This window comes from Lemur catta, chromosome 9 (genome assembly GCF_020740605.2).
Source record: "Lemur catta isolate mLemCat1 chromosome 9, mLemCat1.pri, whole genome shotgun sequence".
Lineage (NCBI taxonomy): Eukaryota > Metazoa > Chordata > Mammalia > Primates > Lemuridae > Lemur > Lemur catta.
Window position 1 is genome coordinate 66100465 of NC_059136.1, and position 11149 is coordinate 66111613.

At 39.0% G+C, this 11149-nt stretch overlaps 1 pseudogene; it reads left to right on the top strand.

Moving 5' to 3' along the window:
* The first annotated feature begins 1063 nt into the window (after positions 1-1063).
* On the top strand, positions 1064-2669 carry LOC123644407 (annotated as a pseudogene).
* Positions 2670-11149: the final 8480 nt, after the last annotated feature.

Sequence of the window (11149 nt, forward strand, 5' to 3'; positions counted from 1 at the left end):
TGTCTTTATAAGATGAAAGCCTCATACGTTGGGACACCTCTAACGTATTCACTGATTTATCCCCAGAGTTTACCAAAGTACTTGGCCTATAATAAATGCTCAGTAAATACACATTGAATGAATGAGGAAGCTAAGAAAGAAATTGCTTTCCTTCCCTGGTTAATGCAAGCCTTTCTTCCCTCCTATGTGTTACAGAATTGAACTTCTTTTGAAATTTATTAGGACAATTATTAAGGGTTACTATGTCCAGGTGAAAACCTTCTTATAGTGGTCTGTTTTATACCTTAAGGGTAATCAAAATTTTCAGTGTGAATAGCTGCAGAATATACTAGCAATTCTACACATTACAGATTCACACAATGGAAAACAAGGATCGTATGTTGCACTCCCTTCCTTAATGAGCATCCATACTGTGCCTGAAACAGACACCACAAGAAAGCAATGGATGAGTGTCAAGTGCTATAGAGAGGACCTGGTTCCAAATGGTCTTGTGACAGATTTCAACTCTAACTCTGTTCATTGATCTTGTTCTATTCTGAAATATTATTTCAGGTTTTCCCTACTTTGTTGGCCAACTATGTCACCCAGAAACTATTTTTAGGTCCCCTGAGCATGATAGCATTATTTCGACTGAGAAATAGTGATTTACAGGAATACCTCATATTATTGCACTTTGCAGATATTGCTTCCTTTTTTTTTTTTTTCAAATCGTAGATTTGTGTCAACCATGCATCGAGTAAGTCTATTGGGGACATTTTTGCAACACGGTGTACACACTTTGTGTCTCTGTCAAATTTTGGTAATCCTCACAATATTTCAAACTTTTTCATTAGTATTCAATCTGTTATGGTGATCTGTGACTAGTGACCATGGATGTTACTATTGTAATTATTTGGGGGCACCATGAAGCACATCCACATAAGAAAGTGAACCCCACCTATAAATGTATGTGTTCTGATTGTTCCACTGACCAGGCTGTTCCCCATTCTCTTTCCTTCTTTTCAAGTCTCTCTGTTCCCTGATACACAATAACATTAAAATTAGGCCAACTAATAACACTATAATGGCCTCTAAGTGTTCAAGGGAAAGGAAATGCTGCACATGTCTCACTTTAAATCAAAAGCTAGAAATGATTAAGCTTAGTGAGGAAGGCATGTCGAAAGCCAATATAGGCTGAAAGATAGACCTCTTGTATGAAAAAGTTAGCCAAGTTGTGCATGCAAAGGAAAAGGTCTTGAAGGAAATTGAAAGTGCTACTCCAGTGAATACATGAATGATCAGAAAGCAAAACAGCCTTATCTCTGATATGGAGAAAGTTTTGAGTGGTCTGGATAGAAGATAAAATCAGCCACAACATTTCTTAAGCCAAAGACTAATCCAGAGCAAGGCTCTAACTCTCTTTAATTTTATGAAGGATGAAAGAGGTGATGAAGCTGCAGAAGAAAAGTTTGAAGCTAGCAGAGCTTGGTTTGTGAGGTTTAAGGAAAGAAGCCATCTCCATAGCATGAAAGTGCAAGATGATACTCTTGGTTTCTCTTCAGGTTGTATAAATCTTTACCTTTTACTAAAAGTGCAAGGTGAAGCAACAAGTGCTGGTGTAAAAGCTGCAGCAAATTATTCAGAAGATCTGGCTAAGATAATTGATGAAAGTGGCTACCCTAAACAATAGATTTTCAAAGCAGATGAAATAGCCTTACACTGTATTGAAAGGAGATGCCATCTAGAATTTTCATAACTAGAGAGGGGAAGTCAACGCATAGTTTCAAAGTCTTAAAGGACAGGCTGACTCTCTTGTTAGAGGCTAGTGCAGCTGGTGACTTTAAGTTGAAGCCAATGCTCACTTACCATTCTGAGAATCCTAGGGTCCCTAAGAATTGTGCTAAATCTACTCTGCCTGTGCTCCATAAATGGGACAACAAAGCCTAGATAACAGCATATCTCTCCTTAGAGCATGATTTACTGAATATTTTAAGCCCATTGTTGAGATCTAATGCTCAGAGAAAAACCTTCGGGAAATGATTCACCATTCTAGTTGCCATGAAGAAAAGTTGTGATTCATGGGAGGAGGTCCAAATATCTATATTAACAGGAGTTTGGAAGAAGTAAATTCCAGCCCTCATGGATGACTTTGAGGGGTTCAACACATAAGTGGAGGAAGTTACTGCAGAAGTGGTGGAAATAACAAGAGAACTAGAATTATTAATAGAGGTTGTGCCTGAAGATGAGACTGAATTGTTGCAATCTCATGATAAAACTTGAATGGATGAGGAGTTGCTTCTTATGGATGAGCAAAGGAAGTGGTTTCTTGAAATGGAATTTGCTCCTGGTGAAGATGCTGTGAATATTGTTAAAATAACAACAAAGGACTTAAAATATGATATAAACTTAATGGACAAAGCAGTGGCAGAGTTTGAGAGGATTGATTCCAATTCTGAACGATGTACTTGTGGGTAAAATGCTATCAAACAGAATCGCATACTACAGAGAAACCTTTCATAAGAGGAAGAGCCAATCGATGCAGCAAACTTCATTGTTCCTTATTTCAAGAAATTTCCACAGCCACCCCAGCCTGCAGCAACCATCACCCTCTCAGTCAGCAGCCGTCAACATTGAGGCAACACCTTCCACCAGCAAAAAGAGGACCTACTGAGGGCTCATCTAATTGCTAGCATTTTTTTTGACTTATAAAGTATTTTTAAAATAAGTAACATACATCTTTTTAAGACATAATGCCATTTCCCACTTAGTAGGCTACAATGTAGTGTAAACCTAACTCTTATATGCACTGGGAAACCAAAAACATCGTGTGATTTGCTCCATTGCGATAGTGGCTGTATTGCAGCGGTCTGGAACGGGGCGGCACTGTCCCTGGGGGACGCCCGTGACGGTGCCTGCCCGTCACTATAAACTGCGATACGCGCTCCAAAGGGAAAGTGCAGGATGTCAAGGACCGTCTAACAAGGGTATCTGTTCTAACGGGGTGCGGCCCTTTGAAAAATTACTTTTGTCGCTGAGAGCTCAAGAAAGGAGAGCTAATGAGGCCGAGAGAGAGGGGTCTGGGGGAGAGGATTTTGGCAGCAGGAACAGCACGGCAAACCCGCAGTGCGGGGCGTGCAGGAGCCATTCGCAGACGGGCGGAGCCCGGGTTACCGAGACCGCCCAGGGGCGCGCGAGGGCGGTGAGAAGGAACCAGGAGGTACCGCGCGCCGGGGTCAGTGCTAGGCTGTGAAGCTCACACCCAGGGGGAGAAAGAATTCTCAGACAGTGATTAGGACACACAAAAGTAAAAGTTTATTTATTTTCCTGAGAAAGAAAGAAACAGGTAGATAGAAATAGAGAGACAGAGAGACAGACAGCGAGAGAGAGTGGGTGACCACGACACGCAGAGGGAGGGTAGAAACGTCGGTAGGTTGTTGCTTTTAAAGCGTGGAAATGGCTTTTTATCCGCGCTTCAGGCGACTGGGAACAAAAGCGGCTGTGAAGCTGCTGTGTTGGCTTTTTCTGTCCCTCACGTAGCAGATCCATAGCAGAATCAGTTTCTTCTTGCTTCCTGACAGCGAGAGGCGCCCGGTACCGGCCCTTGCTGAGGAAGCAGCGACAGCTCGCAGCCCTGCTGTCCACTCGGGACGCTCTCAAGGCTGGGCAAGAACTCAGAGGGAGCCAGTTAGGCCCCATGGGTTTTAATTAAACTAAGGGTGGTTTTGTTGTGGGTTTATTTCTCTTACTTTCTGTTTGATGGTTTATTTTCCTCTGTTAGGCTATTAGTAAGACCACCTTTCTCAGTCAGGGCTCGCCAGATGGTTTGTCGTTGTAGGGAGCTGTCCTGGGCACAATTTTAGCAGCATCTCTGGCCTCTACCCACTTGCTGCCACTAGCGTCCCTCCCCCTTCAGGTGTGACAGCAAAAATGTCTCCAGATATTGCTAAATGTCCCCTGGTGGGGGCGAGGGGGAAATAATCTCCCCGGGTAAGAGCCACCAGGATGGTCATGTAGAGCTCTTTAGGCCATTTGGGAATTTGGGCCTTTACGTGATGAGCAATGGGAAACTCCTGAGGGGTTTTAGTAGAGTAGTTCTATGACAGATCTATGGTACACAAGATAATGGCATCTTTCTCCTGTAAAACAGTCATTTTACCTCTTCATGTAGCCCCCTCCAATTATATCAAGATACAAACTTTTATGTGTGATTCTTCTCACCCACCACTAAAATGCATATGCTTAGCTATCAATTATGTTCAAAGAGTATTCAAACATTGCTTTTGAGCATATTGTTGTGCCACGATAGCAAAGTTATAATTATGAATCTTGCAGGGTTCATTACCAATTCATATGTTCAGTATCTTAGAACTTTCAGAAATGTGTTTTGGGGAATCAGATGTATATTTTGGCTCTTATTCTGAAAGAGAGATTTGGAGAACTTTGTGACTGTATGATTTTTCTTATATTGCTCAAACGAGAAATAATTGTTTTTTAGCTAGGGGTGTTCTTCAACTTCTCTTATAATTTAACTCTTAAGACTCTTAAGAGTGGTTGTGATTTTTATATTCAGATTTAGCATTTGGTAAAACCAAATGAAGAACACATGGTCTGTCTGGCCAAGGAAAAACTGACCTTGATTCCAGCCTCAGATGTTTAAATAAAGCATCCTTGGTGGGTCTATTTTTCTTATATAGGTAGAAGAAGACATTGAGATAAGAATCTTGGTTCAGAAGTAGTAAGAAGATACTAGTGCTCTATGTTTAACTATGCAAACTTTTGGATAGCTCATGGTTGATTCTTCTCAAAAGGCAAAACGAATGGGCATGAGGGGAGGGTAGGATAGGAGAATAGAAGAGGGGCTGAAGCTATTGAGGGGAAGAGGCAAGAGGAAGGAAGTAATAACAGAACTTAAAGCTGTCATGGAGGAGAAGAATAGAAGAACCATTACACTGTACTTGGTGGGTACCTACCTCATCCCTTCAGGAAACTGGTGGTGAGTGATACGGAATTCTAGCAGGAGAAATTGACCCATATGTGCTATGAAGTGCTGTGAAGGCAGAAGCAGATAGTAGACTTTAGTGCCTGGCATAGAAGTTGGTAGATGCACAATCTCTAATGCACTGTCAGGAAGAATGTCCAGCTGATGCATAAATGTCCTAGTGACCAACTGTCCCAGTTTATCTGGGAGTTCAGAATTTCCTGGGATACAGGACTTTCAGTGCTTAAAACCCAGAGCATCCCAGGCAAACTGGGACCGTTGGCCAGTCTACACACAATGTCACCGTCTACAGAAGATCATGGCAAAAATGCAGGGGCAGACACAGCTTCAACTGTGACACCAGCAGCAGCAGCAACAGAACCTATTTGGGGAAGAGCCCAGCACACAGAACAAGTGCTTTGTAGTTTGTGGTGTGAGCTCTGCTGACAGTGGCTGCAAAGAATTTATGTGAACTCCTCTCTCTTCCCTCAGAAGGTGACTGTGGAAGAGAAAGCTCAAAGGAGTAGAAATAGGCAAAGAACCAAACAAAGGATCCCTTTGAGCTTGAATGTGCATCTTCCTAGTCTTATATTTAACATTGATACAGATCATTAAAATGATTATAGAGATGCAAAAATCCAAATGAATAAAATTATTGTTACACTCACAAAGCTATAAACAGTTTGAGAGAAGGGACGATGTCTTGCACACCACTGGTGCCCAGTGTTGTTTGGTGCACAGTAGACATCAAAAGATTGTCTTGAAGATGGAAACAACATATGTACATCCTGCTTCATTATCTCTTCCCATACTCTTATAAATCTGTGCTTTCTTCTACTGCTCTCTGGACATTAGATTTAGAGCAAAACCAAACGCAGAGAGCAGCCACATGAGCATGGGTTTCCATGTAAACCAACAGGCACCACACACCACACACAGAGATGGGTAGGCAGAGAGGCAAGAGAATGAAACACACACACACACAGTCAGAATAGTTGGAAGGAGAGGTTTGACTTCACAGCACTGTGTCTGCCTTTCATTCCAGTCATCCTAATTGCTTTTAAGCCTGGAACATTTAGACCCGAACCTGTTTTCCTAGGTGGAAGATTCCCCTATGAAATTAGTACACACTTGAAGTCACACTGTCCTCAAGATGTCAATATGCCATGTCTAATAGCAGAAATAACTGGATACATGAACTAGCAGCAAATGTTGCAAGGTAATAGTGTGTAAATAAATGTATGGCTCTTGGGAAGAGGAGATCATTGAGAGTTAGAGATATTGGAGATTGTGGTAGAGCATTGACAGATGGCTCAGATTGAGAGAACTTTCCAGTTTGGAGGAGAGATAAAACTGACAAAAAAAAAAAAAAAAAAAAGGAAACACAGAGTAGAGGATGATGAGGTGGAGCTAACCAAAAAGAGCAGACGTCTTATTATTGTAAATACAATGATATTTATATTTATTTACATAATGTAAATATTTATCACACAATTATTGTGCACTACTCAATATGTGACAGTGAATGTCCTAAGTAAGTGACTAAAATTTATTCATTTAGTCCTCACAAGGCCCCTGTGTGGAAGGTAATTTTATTGACCCCTTTTAGAAATGAGCAGAGACGCATGAGGGGTTGATTAACTTGCTCCGAGCCTTTGAATCAGGACTCAAAGCAGTGAATCAGACTTCAGAGCCTGTGTCCTCATCCAGCAGGCTCTGACTAACCTTGACATGTGCCCAAACCAGGCATGTGTGTTGCGTGACCACACATTTTCAGGACCAACATGAAGGACTTTGATATTTAGGCAGTGGCATATGGACATGTGCATTATAAAAAATGATTCCCTAAAATAAAGAAAATGTAATTCTGGGTAGGTCTATGCAGAATAGAGTATGGTCATTTTATCTATCAGACACTCAGTATAAACAGTGTCTATGTCCTCTGCACTCTTCAAAGGATATAGAAATGCATGTCCTGAAAACAATGTAGTGGCTTCAAAATATGAAAACAGTACAATGTATCTATAAAATGTAACTCTAATGTCCACTGCATACTTGCAACTCAACTTTCATATATGCTAATATAATGTTGAGCAGGATTTCTATAATTGGTTTATACATAAGAACAAGCCAAAGATTCAGTTCTCATAATAATGCGTTAGTGAAGTATAGATTGGTATACCAGTGATACTTTAAAACTTTTGAGAAGCATTTACTACATACTTTATTATTTTTTGTCAGAGGAATTGTCAAAAACTTGAAAAAAAGACATAAAGTTGGGGTATGTTTTTCAAATATTATATGGGAGAAAAGACCATTCAAAGATTGTCTAGAGGAATATACTTAGTTCATCTAATTGTTGGTTATTAACTAGAAATCCCAGACTTAATGAAGTTACTTAACTGACAGATTTTTGTCCAGTAAAGATGAAAATAATTTTTTAGTGAAATAAATAATACAAAAGACTTATGATCTGTTGGACTGTAATGGAGCCTTCTGATTTTTTAAAAAATTTGGAATCAGCAATCTTATCCTAACATTTCCTTATTAAATCTCCTATATATATCCTAGCATTTTAAATGTTTTTTGAACCAATCCTGTCATCTTATTGGTTTCCTCATTAATTAAAGGGTTGAATAGTCTTTTAGAATCATGATTTTTAACACTTTAAAAATATATTTTGGTGGCAAATGTCTCATATATGTAATTCTAAAAGACAGAAAAAGGATACTCTCTGATGGGTGACATGGATTTGACTTTAGATCTCATGAGTGAATTTCTTTTCTCTGCTTTCATCACTGGGACCTTCACTTTGTTCACTTAGCTCTGGCATAATTGCATAAAATGTTTTAAAACATCTCATTCTGAAAATGAGATGCTCTATCTCTTTACTTAAAATGATCTGTACAACTGGTAGGAAAATCATGGCATCTGTAGTGAATGAGAAGTAATGAAAATGTCCTATGGTGGGGGCAGCACGCCATTTGCTCATACAGGAGCAAGCTACTTTAACACATGGTCTTCTGATTTCACACCATGGTTCAGCAAATTTTCTTCTTAGGATGCAAAATGAGGTCTGATTTGCCCTTATAAGAATAAAATACTAAGAATTGATTTGGCAACGTTTCCACATCCATAAAAGCACTATAGTGCCTAAAAGATAGGAGTAAGACTTTTTGAACAACCAAGTATTTTCTAGGACATAATGTAAATAAGATGAATTCAGCTATCAGAAAAAATGACCTTTAATGCAAAGGTTTTTAAAGTGTTTGACATTTGGCTAACAATGGGATTCAAGTTTAAAATGTGGCCACAAGTGAATATTTGGGTTAAAAAAAAGCCTTTACTTTTATAGACTTTAATGCATGCTAAGATATTCAAAACTATTAGGAGGATGAATTCCAATGAGGCAAATTAGAATAAATTAAAATATTGTTCAACAATTCAATTAACCTTTCAGAATTGCAGGGGAAACCAAGTAATATCATACTGTGCTCATGTTACCTTAATAAAATACTATATATAGAGAGATAGTACTCAGATTATACCATCACTAGCACTTTTCTGGGATAAATTCTAATATATTGCCATTCAGCAGTGACATTTACTATATAAAAATTGAAAAGTCGGCCAGGTGTGGTGGCTCACGCCTGTAATCCTAGCACTCTGGGAGGCCGAGGCAGGTGGATTGCTCGAGGTCAGGAGTTCGAGACCAGCCTGAGCAAGAGCGAGACCCCGTCTCTACTAAAAAATATAGAAAGAAATTATATGGCCAACTAAAAATCTATATAGAAAAAATTAGCTGGGCATAGCGGTGCATGCCTGTAGTCCCAGCTACTTGGGAGGCAGAGGCAGTAGGATCCCTTAAGCCGAGGAGTCTGAGGTTGCTGTGAGCTAGGCTGACACCAAGGCACTCATTCCAGCCTGGGCAACAAAGCGAGACTCTGTCTCAAAAAAAATAAATAAATAAAATAAAATAAAATAAAAAGAAATTGAAAAGTCCAGTCTTATTTATTTATTATTTTGAAAGGCAAAAGAGAAAACCACCAAATATTGTTTGAAAGCTTCCAATTGGGCAAATTTTAAGAAAAATGCATATTATGGTTTATAGCAAAATAAGAATGTTTTAGTTCGTACATTGAGCATATTCATACCATCAGCATGAAAAATAAATACAGTTTTCTCTCTGAAAACATTTCTTCCCAAGATGCAAGAAATGGATCTTTCTTTTCTTTCTATGGATCCAGGCAGATCATTGAAAGGAATTTCAGCTTAGTACTTTGCTAACTTTTCCATCAGGGATAACTAATTCCATCTCACTTTTATTATAGCCAGATAACAACATTCTATAGTATTTCACAGACTAAGGAGTGAAGGAACTAAGAAAATTTCCAACTGCATCCATTACAGCTTTGAGGAAATTGCTGGATATACTTAATTCTTAACGTAAAAATATGCCATTGGTATTTTCCAGAGGAAGAGAAGTATCATTAATGAGCCCTTGCTCTGAACCAGACATTGATATATTTTATTGTATTTGGAGGTGGTGTCATTCTTATGTTGGAGGTTAGTGGGATGAGGTGTGGAGGAGTTACATAACCTGTTCAAGGTGCACTGAGAATAAACCGCAAAGCTAGTGAGAAACCTCTGGACTTCAAGCTGCAAACCTTCAAGCTTTCAACTGGACCATGCTGCACTCAGTTCAATGAGCAATACATCAATCTCTGTTTAGCCCTGACCTCGGTCGAACAAAGGTATCTCTAAAGAATATTGGACAATTTAGAAAAGGACCTTTTTGTCCTGATTTCTATTCATCCTACCCTGGGAACATTTCATATGTGACATGTCTAACTGCATTCTGACAAAGAAGGTAAAAAAAAAAAAAGCACTTGTTCAAAAACAGATGAATCTCATTGCAGAAAGCCTGGTAAAAATTTTCCTCAGCTCTGCCTCCTTTTACTAGTTCTATAACACCCCTTCTACTTCTGTTCCTTCTTCTCTTTTGGCTTCTAGAATATAATTATACATTTCACTGGAATCAAAGACTGAGTTTACATCACCAAGAAAAAAAAGGAGACAAATATAGGATAGGACTTTAACTTAAATAAAATAGAAGAAAGAGCAAAACCTAGCAAATCAGGACATTACCCATTTATTTGGTAAACCTAGAGAGAGAGATGAATAAGAAATAGTTATAATTCAGCAGGGGATTAAGACATGTAAACAGTTAAATAATCATGTTATAATATTATTAGTACTCTAAAAATGGTACATACATATCATTGCAGCAGCTCAGAGGCTGGAAAAATTAATTTTGCCTCAAAGGGTTAAGAGATTCTTCAGAAATAAATTCACTGAGCTGTGTCTTGAGGAACCAAAAAAGTTTTAAACAGAGAAGTAAATGCAGGAGGCATTTCTAGTGTATGGAATAAAGTGAACAAACGCACAGATAAATAAGAAAGTACAAAGAAGGTTTGAAAACATTGAATTGCTCCTTGTGTATAGAAGGCACATAGATTGGGGTGAGAAGTAGTTGTCTGAAGATGAATTATTCTCAAGAGTTTGGATTTATCCTGTGGCCAAAAGAGAGCCAAGGATTGAAACAAGGAAGGGCATGCCTCTAATTCTATGAAGGATGTGGATGGATTTTATCTATCTAGCCAGATTTTTTGCATGGTATTATGTATACTTATGTGATGACTTTAGAAGAGTTACTTCTTTCAGTGGGTATGTGAGATATGGAGGGGAAAAAGCCATTCTTCCCAATTCTCCCATATTTTCCAGAGCAACCAACTAATACCCCCCAGCCATCCTTTCTAGACATTGCTTTTTGGCAGAAGCAGAAGCCAACTCTCTGCAGTGTACACACTTTTTGCCCCATGGTGATCAGAGTCAGCCACCCAGTCATGCTGACCAGCTCTGCCCACATTTTTCCTAAGCCCGTGGACTGGCCTTCTATAAAGTCTAAATAAGCCCAAGCCTGTACATGAGGAATTAAATACCTTTACATTGCAGGAGAGAGTATGACTTGGTACAGTAAGACTTGAGTCTAAATTCTGACTCAACCACTTATAAGGTGCCTTGGACATGTTACTTAACTTCTTTGAAGCTGAGTTCTCATTTGTAAAATGGTGATAATGATATTTATTTTGCAGGGTTCTTGTGAGAATTAAACATGATAATACACGGAAA